This window comes from Myotis brandtii, unplaced genomic scaffold (assembly GCF_000412655.1).
Source record: "Myotis brandtii unplaced genomic scaffold, ASM41265v1 scaffold922, whole genome shotgun sequence".
Lineage (NCBI taxonomy): Eukaryota > Metazoa > Chordata > Mammalia > Chiroptera > Vespertilionidae > Myotis > Myotis brandtii.
The window spans coordinates 189,276-203,748 of NW_005371799.1; the positions used below are offsets into that span (position 1 = coordinate 189,276).

At 41.6% G+C, this 14,473-nt stretch overlaps 1 pseudogene; it reads left to right on the top strand.

Moving 5' to 3' along the window:
- The first annotated feature begins 2,015 nt into the window (after positions 1-2,015).
- Positions 2,016-8,984, top strand: LOC102263710 (annotated as a pseudogene).
- Positions 8,985-14,473: the final 5,489 nt, after the last annotated feature.

The following is a 14,473-nucleotide window of genomic DNA, read 5'->3' on the forward strand; positions in this document are numbered from 1 at the left end:
CCGCTACCCCTCCGGGGGGTCGGGTTATTTCCTATGAAAATGCTTTTACGGGGGGAGCGTCGCGGGATGGTGGCCCGAGAGAGAAGAGCCGGGGTGACTGTCTCCTCGACGCGCCTTCCTCCGCGCGCGCCCCTGTCACTCGGGCTGCATGGACAGCTCCATGCCGCCGTGTGGGTTTCCCCACCCTGTTCGTCCTCCCGGTCGGTATTGTTCATTTCGCTGAATTCGAGGCCGGCTTGTCTTTTAAGCTGAACATTGAAAGGATCCGGGATGTTTTAAACTGGCCACCCATTTCTCGAAGCCCCTGGGGCGCGCCCCACCCTCCCCCGACGCGTACGCACAGCCGGGTCGCTCACGATTGTGGAAGCTGGGACCTCGGGCCCCCTCGCCGACGTCATGGAAGGGAAACTCCCGCCGCAGCGGAGAGCGAGCGGCCGGAGGAAGCCGAGCGGGGTCGCCCCAGGATAGGTGGCTGCTCAGTGGGGCACTTAGGGGACAGATGTTCCCTCTGACTACCCCGTCTCCCCTTCCCCCCTCCCGCCGCTCGGGCTGGCTGCTCTGCTGACAGCTGTAACATTTGGGAAGGAAGGAGCAGAGCCCACATGAACAGATGGCTTTATTCTTTCGTTCCCGACGGATTTAACAGACTTGGCCTTGGGAACAAGAAGTGCGTGCAAGCATATAAGGCCCCTCCTTCCCTCGCCCCGCCCCCATCTTTCTCCCCACCTCCTTCTCTGCTGACCAGATTAGCAGTTGGGGGTTTAAGGTGGGGGTGGGGGTGGGGAGCCAAGGATTGCTGTCTTACAGCCAAGCCAGGGTTCCTTATCGCTGCGGAGACACTCCCTCGGGGCAGGGAGGGTCCTTGACTCTAGAGTTCGCTCATTGAACTTATCTTGCTTTTGAACCTGTCACCAGGTCCAGGCCAGCCTTCACATGCGGGTTTGACCTGGGACCTGACCCGTGCATTGCACACGCCAGGAAGCACCTTTGCCCTAAAAAGTGTTCCCATCCTCGTTTACCAGCCCCCAAATTGGGAGGTAGAGTAGCCAACGGGGTTCCAACAAAACTCAGTAAGGATTCTTGGCCCTAGAATGTATGTTTTATGAAAGTTAGAGCAAGCTAATTCATGTCTCTGAGCCCCACACTCATAACATTAGGCCATTACTGTCAACAAATTAGGGGATTCCTAATTTGTATCTAAGGGGTAGGTGAGATCTGGGTGGAAATATGACATCTTTCATTTCACTAACCTCAAACTGAAATTTAGCATTTCCTGTAAATATACATGCAGAGAACAAAACCACAATAATAGTAGGAGCACAATGGAAGTCACAGATAATTTTTATTGCACTTTTTATAGATGCCTCAGCATATCATTACTCTGGTGTTCAAATCAAACCATCACTACCTTTTTTGTTTTATTTAGTAAACTATATTTTAGAATAGTTTTAGAATTTAATACAGAAAAATTAAGGAGATAGTGTAAAGCTCCCATTCCCACTTTCCTCCATTATTAACACATTGTACTTTTGTTACAACTCATGAACTAGTATTCATACATTAATGTTAACCAAAGTCAGAGCTTTATTCAGATTTTCTTGGGGTTCACCTAATGTCCTTAATTCTGTTCCAGGCTCCCCTCCAGGACACCCCATCCCATTTAATGGCCATGACCCTTTAGGCTTCTCTGGGCTGTGATAATTCCTCAGCCTTTTCTTGTGTTTGATGACCTTAACAGTTTTGAGGAGTACTGGTCAAGTCTCGTGTAGCATACCTCATTACTGTAATCTCTGTCTGATGTTTTTCTCATGATAACTCTGGGTTATGGTTTATTGGGAGAACAACCACAGAGCTAAAGCACCATTTTCATAACAGCCTATTAAAGGGTCATACTGTCGACATGGTTTGTGCCTGTTGTTGACCTTGATCGCTTGGCTGAGGTAGTGTCCCAGATTTCTCCCCTGGGAAGTTACTCCTCTGCCCCTTCGGTCTGTACTTGTTGGAAGGAAGTCGCTATGTGGAGCCCACACCGAAGGAGTAAAGACTTAGATCCACCTCCTTGCGGGCAGAGTATGTGCATAAAGTGTTTGGAATTCTTCTGCAGTAGTATTTGTCTATTCTCCCCCCAAATATTAATTTATTCAATTACTTATGCAGTATAAACTCATGGATATTTATTTTATAGTTTGGGTTTTAATGCAGTACTGCTTTGTTTCATTGTTCTAAATGTTCCAGCCTTGGCCATTGGAGCTCTTTCTATTGGCTCCTTTGGCATACTCCCTTTGGGGTGTGTGTGTGTGTGTGCGCTTGTGTGTGAACACTTTTTTACTTTCTGGCACTACAAGATGCTCCAAGCTTTTCTTATATTATTTCCTGCCCCAGACCTAAAATCAGCCATTTCTTCAAGGAGCCCTAATTCCTTTTGTTGAATAGAAACCAAGATTTGGGCTCTATGTGTGCTGATTGCTAATGAGACATCATTTGTTTAGGCTCTCTTAACTGAGCAAAGAAATATTATGTTTACTAACCCATGTATGTGCACACATCTAAAAATGTTTTGATATTTATCTAAATGAGTGCATAATGATTTCTCCAACTCTAATCCATTAACACATGGATCATTTTAGCTTCTATCCTTTGCTTATCTGTAAATTCCTTCTCTAATGGTGAGAAATGCTGCTCCCACCATTCGTCATCCATTTACTTAATTTTCAATTCTAGTCCACATGTATAGAGTTAACCCATTCCCCCAATATCACTATTTTTAAATATAGTAGTTAATAGAGCCACTATTACACCTTGTTATTTAATGAGTTTAAATATTTCATTTCATTCATTTATTTGTAAGTCACAAATTTGCATTTTTAAATTGGTCATTAGATTCCTCTGAAATTCTCTTACTATAGTTTATGAATTTTAAAGTGTTATTTCAAGAAGAGTTACATAAGCTACCCCAGATTGTCAAAATGATCAGAGGCAAGTAAAAAGGTTAAGATCCCAACCATTGTGAGTTTATAGTGAGATGGTGTGAAATTGCCTGGTGCCAACAATAGGGGGGGCTCGTGCTTGATAAACGTTATCCTTGCCTATGTGGGCAGGCTTCCATCTCCTTTTAAAGTTCTAAGTACCTTGGAAGAGAGAATATGCTAAACCTTATGGTTAATAATTTATCATTTAGCTGGAGGATTTAGTAGATATCAGGTGTTGGAGGTAAAAGGTTCTATGAAGTGAAGGGGAGGGAGGGTGAGAAGGTGAAGGGAACGGGAAGACTGAGATGTCTGAGTTCAGGGCTTTTGTAAGTGAACACATCTGGGCTTGGATTCTTCCATCCCCAGACTGACTTTGTCTCATTTTTTAAATAAGGACAACAAAGACTATTTCAAAGGTTTGTCCTTAAGAGTGACAGTAGATGTTTTAGTTTTTTCTTCAATTGGTCTGAGGCCCTGGGGATTATGTGTGGTGACTTGGGACAGTCCCAGACATACCTTAGTGTCCCTCTTGGTGTGGTTTCCATTCAGTAAAGCCAGACTCACTGGAGGTATAGACAGTTTCTCAGGATAACTGAGGCTCCTTCACCCATCAAACGACTCTTGCCGGGGGCGTTTTACTCATGGGAGAGAATTAGTGTTGATGGTACTGAGAAAAAGACAAAAATGAAGTATGTTAAATGTCAGGAGCTAATTATCTTAGAATCTCTGGGCAGCTATAGTATCATGACTAAAGGCATGAGGGAGCTAGAAAGGAAATGATAGAGACACAAAAGATGTCTTATATCAACACACAGAGTTGGAGCGTATCTTCTTGGGCCTGGACACACACCAGGATGCCAGATGACTTAATCAGCAGAGGCCGGCATGAGGTGAACGAAATCAATGTCTTACTCTATGGCTTTCCACTGCACGCTCCTTTATAAGAACCAGTCTTTGGCTTGTGACTCTGAGGTCTGTCATGCTTCCTTCCTGATAGTCTGGAGTTAGGGATCAATGGCCTAATGAGATCGTGAGTCTCAGCAAGGGACCATGTGAAACCCAAGCCAGAGGCCCTGTGTTGTGTGCCTGGAGCTGCCAGCCAGCAGTGGAACCACCCTTTGGGTTAGGGAGTCCTTCCAGAAGAGGCTCATTAAATGCAAATACACTATCAGGAGGGGTAACCAAGTATTGAGCATCTCATTAGAAAGCTATTAACCATCTAGCAGAGATTAGCTTCTCAGATTTATCGTGGACAGGAACTGTCTGGGTGATTTGGCCCAAGCATATGTCACCAGTGACTGCCAGGCCTCCTCTTCTCATCACTCCATAAGGGTCTGCCGGAAGCTGGGCACTTGTTTCACTAGGAAAGAGCTGGGCACTTAGTACACGACAGTTAATATTGTTTTATATAATTTTGACTTATGAGAAAGGGTAGGAGGAGAATTTCAATAATAATAGTGTGGTGTGGTGTGTGTGTGTGTGTGTGTGTGTGTGTGTGTGTGGTGGCCTGTTGACTGGGGTTGATTCATTATGCTCTATCAAAATCTTACAATTTTATGACAAATGTCTACTCTTTCACTGAGCTCAGAAAATATATCATGTAAAATACATACAAATGCAATTCAGGGACAGCAAGGCTATGGCAATAGAAATAGAGTTGCATTCAAGTAACTACTATAGATAGGCTAAGACTTTTCTGCATTAATATGAAAGCACTGATACAAAAAGATACACACTCGAATAAAGATTGGTATTAGGCATTGAATAGTATCAGCAGATATAACAAATCGGACAGTGAAAGAAGGGGAAGTGACTAAAAGCAGAATAGAAACTGTTTCTGTGGTCACTGCTGAGAATCCCCCTTGTTTTGGTAGGGAGTTGACATATATATATAACAGAGGTAATATTCTGTCATTGGAACTCCATATTTATTGTGAAATGCTTGGTAAATGGCATATGATACAGTCAATAGTGTGGTGTAGGTGATTCTCAGATAAACTTTTTAATCATCATTATGAAGTCATGAGATAAAACAATCTATTTAGGTGATACTCAGTATTTTTTTAACCTCAAGTGTTTTAAAGAATCTGACAAGACCAATAAATCTTTTCTGCAGAAAAGCACCCTTTAATGAAAACTTTTCTTTTGAAATGAATAGATTATTAAATAGTATTTATAGAGAATTGTGTCTTTATAATTCTTCATTTTTAATGAAAAAAAGACTGCTCAATTGCCCAAATCTAATTTAGGCTAATAAAACAAGGACATTTAAATTTGATTAAAAAATAAGTCGCAATGAACTGTGTTTGGTTGGTATCATTCATTCAGTAGATATTGATGGAGTATTCTAGGCACTGGAGATAGGAGTGAACAAAGAAATCTCTTCCTCATGACTGGTATTGAAACAGGAATTTTAGGGGTAAAATAGGACAGGTTTAGGAAATTTTAGAAATTTTGGGAATTAAGGGGACCAGGGAGGAAGCACAGGGCTGCAGAGCAACAGAAGGTGTATTTCCATAGACTAGGGAAGCTGAAAAGCTGCAACAGGTACATATCCACAGAATGAGGGAGCTGGGAACAGCTAAAGGTCTATATTTACAAAATAAAGGGAAGGAAGCCCTTCATCTAGAACAGTGGTTCTCAACCTGTGGGTCGCGACCCCTTTGGGGGTCGAACGACCCTTTCACAGGGGTCGCCTAAGACCATCGGAAAACATATATAATTACATATTGTTTTTGTGATTAATCACTATGCTTTAATTATGTTCAATTTGTAACAATGAAAATACATCCTGCATATCAGATATTTACATTATGATTCATAACAGTAGCAAAATTACAGTTATGAAGTAGCAAGGAAAATAATTTTATGGTTGGGGGTCACCACAACATGAGGAACTGTATTAAAGGGTCGCGGCATTAGGAAGGTTGAGAACCACTGATCTAGAAGAAGAAGAAAGCCCAAAGGGAATAGGAAACAATAAGGAAGGGGGCGGGGGAGAACCTCACATGCTCGCCCTTTGAGCCCAGGAGTTACTATAGTAACCAATCCAAGCAAATAGTGACCAATCAGAGGGGATATCAAGGCACAAGGATCTGTAGTCTTTATAAGCCACAGGGAAAGGGCACTCAGTGGGACTCTTCCCCCTCCCCACGTGGGAGCCCGTACTTGTTCTTTAATAAATTTCCACCTTTGCTAGACCACCTTCTGTCCCTGGACTCATTCTTCGACTCCGGCGGACAGAGAACCCGGGACATCCTGCCCAGTCCAAAAATTCTGCTTCAGGATGTTCCAGTGGAAGGAGATGACCATATGCAGAAATATGGCATGGTAGCCAGTGGAAAGGGCCATGAAGGAGAGTGTCACAGTGCAGGGTGGGGGCAATTACATAGGACAGTCAAGGGACATCTGAGCAGAAATGTGAAAGGAGTGTGGGGGCAAACCATATGAGTACAGTGAGAAAGAGGTTTGGCATATTCAGGTAGGCGGGCTTATACTTTATGTGTTCCAGAGGCTGCAAGGTTTGTTTGTAGGGAAATGATCAAAGGGGGAAAGTATTAGAAGAGGAGGTTAGAAAGGTAGGTGCATTGGTCAAGAGACAGCTTTAGGCGTTTGCATTTGGACATGCTAAGCTTGTAATGCTTGTCAGTCTTAGTAGAGATGTGAACAGACAACTGATATACCAGTCTGAAATTCAGGAGAGAGAGATGGCATGGCTGTAGATGAAATGTGTGAGTCATCATCATGGTATGTATAATCTTTAAACCAGACCAAGTCACTTTGGAAGTAAGTGGAGGCAGAAAATAGATGATGTTGGAGCACTGAGTCGTGGGGGACTCCAGTGTCCAGAGGATCTGACCAAGGGTGTATGAAGAAGTGAGTGGGGAGGTGAGAAGAATTGTGTCAGAAGCCAAGTGGAAAGGTGTTAGGAGAAAAGGGAGGGAGTGATTGTTAGTCCTATGCTTCCAGCAGATTAAGATGAAAACTGATAATTTAGTGTAGGATTTGCACCATAGAGATAATCTTGAAAAGAGTAGTGCCTGTGCAGTGGAGAGGACCAAAATAGGTAAATGAGAGGAAAGGAAGTGAAAACATTAGGTAGAGCTACCCTTTTTGAATAGTTTTACTCAAGTAAAGAGGAGCCGAGCAATGGGACAGTAATGAGAATGGGATATGGGGACAAAGAAAGGAGTTTTTTCCATTGAAATGGGAGGTATAACGTCTTTGCATGCTGATGGGAACATCTAGTAAGAGAGCAAATAATTGATGGTGCAGGAAGTCAGAGACACAAGAGAAGAGAAATCTTTGATTAGCCAAGAGGGGAGGGACCTGTGCAAAGTAGAGGGTTTACCCTTAGATCAGAGGAGGAGGGAAGGCAGAGCGTACACCCAGGTAGACATGACGTTTGGCGCTAGTGGAGATTCTATTCTGATCCCACCTGTATTCTCAGTGAAATAAGAAGCAGCTGAGAACGTAGAGAGAGGAAGAGGTGTTGGCGATGTAAGGAAGAAGTCATGAAATTGTTGCCTAGGACGGAGAGAACGAAAATTGACTTAGTTAGTTTTCTAGTAAGCTCTAAGAGTTGACATAGGGTTAATGATTATGAGGCCAATTAGCAGATTGCTCATTTTTCCCTCAGTTAGTTTGGCTACTTGGCACAGGTGCTGACTTGGCATGAAGTTCTAGTTCACTAGGGTTGGCATTTCACACGGCCAATACAACTGAGAGTGAGGCCAAGGGACCTCACAGAATCTATACAAAGGAGTGACTCTAATAATGGACCATGGATTGGGATCAGGGTAAGCAGGGAACTGAGGAATTAGACCTTGAGCACTGAGTTTGGTTTTAACTGTATGTTGGATCCCATTTATGAGAAAGCCTGACTCACAATGGTATGTTAGGAGCAAGCACACTAAGAAGCCCCGTAGCTCACTCTGTTACACGGGAATCCTGCATGTGTCTTTCAGCTGAATTCCTACCTGCAATTCTTGACTCTCAAGTCAATAACATCATCTGAAATGAAGGAGGCATTTTTTATAGCCTTTCAGAAATGTATTTTACAAAACTACTTTTTAATTTTAAAGTTGTTAGAATAATAAGTATAACAGAGCTTGCAGTATGTTTCCTAGTGCTTTGCTTATCTCTAGAGACATTGCCTGACATTACAGCTGTCTGTCTTTCAGGTGTACTTCCTCGGCACTGAAAATAGGAAAAGCTTCCAGACGAAGCCAGGGCTGCGAGGGAAGCCCGAGTCCGGGTGCCTGCCAGCGGCCAGAGGGAAGCCCAGGTCCGGGTGCCAGAGGGAAGCCAGTGCCGGGGATGGGAAAGCTGACAGTCATGCCTGCAGGGCTGATATTTGCATCTATAAGGTGCATGCAGCCAAAGCAGAGGAATCAAAAAGCAGCTAATGAAACCAGAGCAGCTCGCCATATAGACTTCACCACCGCTTCAATCCAAATATGTTGAAGAGCAGCCTGGTCATTTACAAAATGGACACAGTTCAATTTGGAAAGATGCATATGTTTATCTGAAGAATCCACCATGAGATTTTCTTCTGAAAATTGGAGTGATTAGCAGGCTTGGTTTCAGCAAGAAAAGGTTCTAGGTTTAAGAAAATTGCTTATCCATTGGGACTGACCACTTTAGGAGCAACTGTTTGTTACCCAGTTCAGTTCATAATAGTTGCAAAGGTCACCAGGAAAAAGGCATATGCTACAAGTCATAAAATTTATAAAGCAGTTATATCATTGTAGACAAAAAACAACAAAAAAGAGTCACTTCTTGAACCTAAAGAAAAAATTAAGCTAGAAAGCTCTGCTGAATAGAAATACCTGCAAAAACAGCTCACGACCCAAAGCACTCAGTGGGTTTGCCAACAGAACTCAGATCTGAAATGAAGACAAAATCAGAATTCACCTCAGGTGCTACAGTTTATGCCTGACCCCAAGCTCATGGATCCTGGGAAGTCCCATCCAGAAGATGTAGATATGTACAGCACTAGAAGCTGAAATAGTCTACATAGAGAATTACAAGATGTGTGAAGTTCAAAATGATAATAAAACAAATCATGTAATGGGTAATTATGACACATAGAGCATAATTTAAAGCAAATTTATCCCACACATCTTCTAATGTATAGTTTGACCAACCAAGTAAGTGATTAAAACACAAACAGCAAATACAATCCAAACAATTCTATATAATAAAGAGGTAATATGCAAATTAACCCTCACACCCTCACAAGATGACTGCCTACGACCAGGCCGGCAGGGGAGTTAGTGAGGGACTACCAAACGACTGAACAGCAGGTTGTGTGGGGCGACCATGCTGGTGAGGGGGGGCAATTAGGGGCAATCAGGCCCGAAGGCAGACCAAATGAAACAGCAGGCTAGGTGAGGCGACCAGGCCAGTTGGGGGCGGGGGGCGTGAGGGCGACCAGGCCAGCAGAAGGGGACAGTTGGGGGCGACCAGGCCAGCAGGGGGAGGCAGTTAGGGATGACCAGGCCGGCAGGGGGGGGGTTAGGGGGCAATCAGGCTGGCAGGCAGAAATGGTTAGGGTCAATCAGGCAGGCGGGCAGTTAGGAGCAACCAGGAAGGCAGGGAGGGGGTAGTTGGGGTGACCTGGCCAGCAGGGGGGCGCAGTTAGGGGCAGGCAGGCAGGCAGGTGAGCAATTAGGAGCCAGCAGTCCAGGATTGTGAGAGGGATGTCCGACTGCCGGCCCAGGAATTGGGCCTAAACTGGCAGTCGGACGTCCACCAAAGGGTCCTGGATTGGAAAGGGTGCAGGCTGGACCGAGGGGACCCCCCCTGCACGAATTTCGTGCACCGGGCCTCTAGTATTAAATGACTGGTGAAGAGGCAGAGGTAGTAATATTAAGATGCATTTTATGACTTAAGGGTGTTTATAAACAAAAAATAGAGTAAATATGTGAACAATTATGAGACTAAGATCTGAAAAAAATATGTATGTACTTATGCAAACATATATTTGCTTTAGCTTTTTCTTCACTATCAATTCCCAACTTGTGACATTAATGTCAGCTAAATTAGAATGGTTTGTGGAAGGATATATTCTCTATCCTTCTCTTTTTTCATTTCCCAGAGCAGGAATAAAATATCTATATTTTATGACACTTAAAAAAAAGAAAATAGGAATAAAAAGCAAAGACTAAACATCTTATCTTCAAAGAGCTATGGAACACAGTTCTGTTTTTTTCTAATATGGGCCAAATTGTGCTACTGACTCCACTTTCATTTTTTTCCTCCAATGTAACTAGTTTATTACTTCTAATTTTCCCTTCATTGTGTATGTGAGCCATGGTTGCCCCCTTGTGGATAATTCTGGAACTGTTCGCATGAATTCTTTTTGTTTTAAGTAGGAAAAAAAGACTGAAAATTAAGGTATTGTGGTCAATGGGCATTCTTTTTAAAGAAATGTTGAGACTGACCAAAAAAGGTTGAAATTTCCAGACATTTCACCCTCTTCTATATTAGTTTCAAAACTTGGAATTATGGTAGCAATCACACTTTAAATCTGAAGGAGATGATAGTCAAAGAAGTAAAAAAAATTTGCCATTCTTTTTAAATATGAGGATACAGAATTATAAAAGAAAGCTAGTCTCACCATTATTTAAATAGTAAAACCCTTAATATTTACTGAGAGTGGGGCCAAGGGGCTATATGGCTTTCCTTAAGTTAGTTTAAGTCTACATAAATATAAATAAAGGAAAGCCAGCCATTTGATTGATCTTCACTTGCTACCTATGGAATTACACCAGTTCTGAGAAAATCCAATCTTAAGAATGTGTACACATCCATGAGGCTGACCTTTCTTTAAGGGTTTTCTGTAACATACTAGTAAAAATAACTTCAATGTGCTTAACTAAGCATTTGTGACTGGTTCCTAGGGAGCAGAGTATCTTATAACAATCATTCCTTCTTCTACTCGTGACTTCGTTTATTAAACAAAAACAACTACCAAGCACTTACTGTGTGTGGGGGTCACTGTTTTAGGTTGTGGGACTAAGACCCTTCTTTCTTCAAAAGAGTTGCAATCTGATATAGAGACAAAAATTGCAATAAAGCATTATACATTTCACTGCGGAAGTTTGCTCATGGTGCAAATGCAAGCAACATATTTTAAGTTCATTTCAGAGGAGCAGTTCAGAAAAGCTCCATAAAAGAGAGGACCTGAGATGTCTTGGGAGTCTTTAAAACAGAAGAGAAATGGGAACAAAGCAGTCTGGTCTTAGAAAGCTCATGTGCACAGACATGGTCTTGTTCTCATTCACCCATTCTTGGAGGCCTCAAAGGACAACAACTGATAACTTTCTCCTCTTCCTCCTCGTCCTCCTCCTCCTCCTCCTCCTCCTCATCATCATCATCATGTTAACAAGGAAAGAACAAATTTTTATTGCCAGGTAGTAAAATAAATGTTTTCTTCCATATACCTTAGGAGTTCAATATTGTAATTATTCTCATTTTACACATACAAAAACGAAGACTCAGCCCTGGCCAATTTTCTCAGTTGTTAGAGTGTCGGCCCCTACACCTAAGGGTTGAGGGTTCAGTTCCTAGTCAAGGGCACCTACCTGGGTTGTGGGTTTACCCCACTGGTTGCGGGGTGTGTGTGGGAGGCAGCAAGTTGATATGTCTCTCTCACAGGTATGTTTCTCTCTCTCCCCCACCCTTTTCCTTTCTCCCTTCCACTCTTTCTGAAAAAGCAATGGAAAAAATATCCTCAGGTGGGGATAACAAAACAAAAGAGATGGCTCAGACAGAGTAAATAACCAGCCAAAATCTGGGTGTGTGCACTTCCACCTCCATCCCTTGAACCTCTGGGCTTTACTGGCTGGCACGGTTTGCCCATACTAAGAGCTCAAATATTGGTTGGTAAGTACAATAACTTCATAAAAGATAAAGTGAAGTGGTTGACTTTGATGTTTATGATGCTGTTCAATGAATGCACATTAAGTGCCCATAGATGAATAATAAAAGTGAGAAATACTCCAGGAGTAGAGAATAAAAATTTGTGTTATGTATGTCTATTGGGAACAAAGCATCCTTTTGAATGTCTGACTTCTGACTACATAGCAGGAAGTCACACGCATATGTCATTGTTAGGCAGCATCAGGGGAGCCCCCCACCACCCCAACCCCCCAGGCAATGCACAGTAGAGAGAAGAAGTACATGCTGTGATCACTCTTTAAGGTTGAAACAGTTGGGGACTTTTATTTTACAAATCATCTGGTATATGTGAATTATATTAGTCAAATAAGGAATTATTGGTTGGTTGAAAATTTTATGTTTGAATTTTTTACAAATAACAGTAAACAACTCCTTTCAGGTTTAAAATACCACATTCAACAAATGAGTTACTATGCTGAAGAAAGTAATCAATATAGGAAAGCATTTGGAATCTAAAATATAAGTATCTGAAGGAACTGGGACTAGATGAGACCAGATAAGACTAGAAGGGAATGAGAAGGTGGCTCTATGAAAATACAGTACATTTTAAATCTACGCGGCTGATTCAGAACAAAAGGAAAGTGCTAATTGTCATGGAGACTTGGCCTCCATGTGCTTACAGTTTGTAAGAATACATACTTGGTCCTTGACTTTTTGTATGTTGTATTTGTATATTCATAAACACACATGCATTCATACACAGATATAGTTGGTATTATTCCTTTAGTCTTTGTTTTCCTTCCCATCATAGCATGAGAAAATTAGGAAACAAAATCAAACCAGAAAAATGAAGCTTTAAAATTAAATGGGAATAGCATCGTTTCCCTCCAGAACATTCCTCTGCAGTAGTGTTATTATTCATGGCAACACAGGCCAGTTTTTTCCTTGGACATGAAGGCATGGTGAAGGAGTCTCACTGGAGATGGAATAAGCTTCAAAAACAAGTTCCCCCTCGGCCTTCTGCAGTGTGTGGTAGTGGTCAAGGCATGGAGACAGAATCAGAGATCTGGGTTGAGTCTAAACTTGTTGCCCTCAAGATTTGTGTCTTCAGCAAGTCATTTATCTCTCTAGGTCTCACTTTTTCATTTATAAATGGAGATGTTAAAAGTATTGATATTCAGGTCAATGAAAAATGCATGTAAATACTTCATCAGGCACTTTAAAAAGTGATCAGTTAACATTGTCTCTGCGTATAAGCACATTTTGTTGATTTTCTAATTGTAAAGTATGAAAGTACATTTTACCTTAAAGGTGAGTTTTAAGATTAATTGTCTAATATTAATTAGGCAATTTAAAATATGTCTGAACATTATTTGACTTTAATTGCCTATCACAAATATATGCCTTATATTCACTATCATGAATAAAAACCTCTTAGTAAAGATGTTGACTGAGTCACCAAAACAATTTTGTTTGCTGCCTTTCATGGAACCCTAAGTCCTAAGAAGGCTTTTTGATGTAGTGAGGGATCAAAGTTTTATACTGGTTAGGAAGTAAGGCTGTTCCATTTTTATACTTAAAGATGAACTCTTCCTATTTTCTTCCTAATGTACAATTTTTGAATGGTCTGGAATCAGATAAATTATCCTCTGGGCTGAAAAGGGCCTCCATACTGATGAAGGGAAAAGACAAAGAAAAGGGAACACTGGATTCGTTGCTCTTTCAAAAGAGGGGCAAGATACTAGAGCTTTCCACAGGGAACCTGAAACACACCTTCCTTTCTGAGATCTGAAAGAAAGAGGTGCCCTACATTTAGATTTCCAGAGTGTAACTTCCATTAAAAGTGACCCCAGCTAATCATCCGAGGAGGAAGAAAAGAGTAAAATAGCTGTGAACAAATCCTTCTGTGGTGTTAATGAAACTGATTCAAATGACTGTCACGTACCTGTCTGTGACTTTAAGAACACTCCTCGGAAAAAGTGGCCTGTTTTTTACAAAAAAAAAAGAGTAGAGTCCACGTGAGTTATTTTCACAGAGGAGAGCAGCTCTACTAACTGCCTAAATTATACTCATTTAAAGGTCCCGATCAAAGTCTGTCATAATTTTTATAATCTATGCAATTATATAAATGTAGTACATAATTATATATGTATATAATGTCGACAAGAAATCCTATCTACAGTTCTTTGCTAGGCTCCCTGTAGTAAAACGCTGGTCCTTCTTTTCCCAGCTGCTGACTGGTGATAGTTATTTTTAAGTGGAGGGGGAAATTGTGAATATCACAATACTCTTGAGGTACTTAGGTGAATATGAGAAAATCAAATTTAGGATTATGATTGCTCATTGACTTTCTTCATAAAGTCATTAGCATTACTTACTACTAAAACTCATATTGTCTACTGGGTTCCTATGACTGTCAACTAGATTATATTAACAATTTTATAACTTTAAGAATTAGAAGTTGAGAGGAGAACCAAGATGGCGGCATAGGTAAACACCGGAGTTTTCTGCCTCCAACAACCACTTCAAAAATACAACTAAAAGACGGAAAGGACATCATCCAGAACCACAGGAAGGCTGGCTGAGTGGAAATTCTA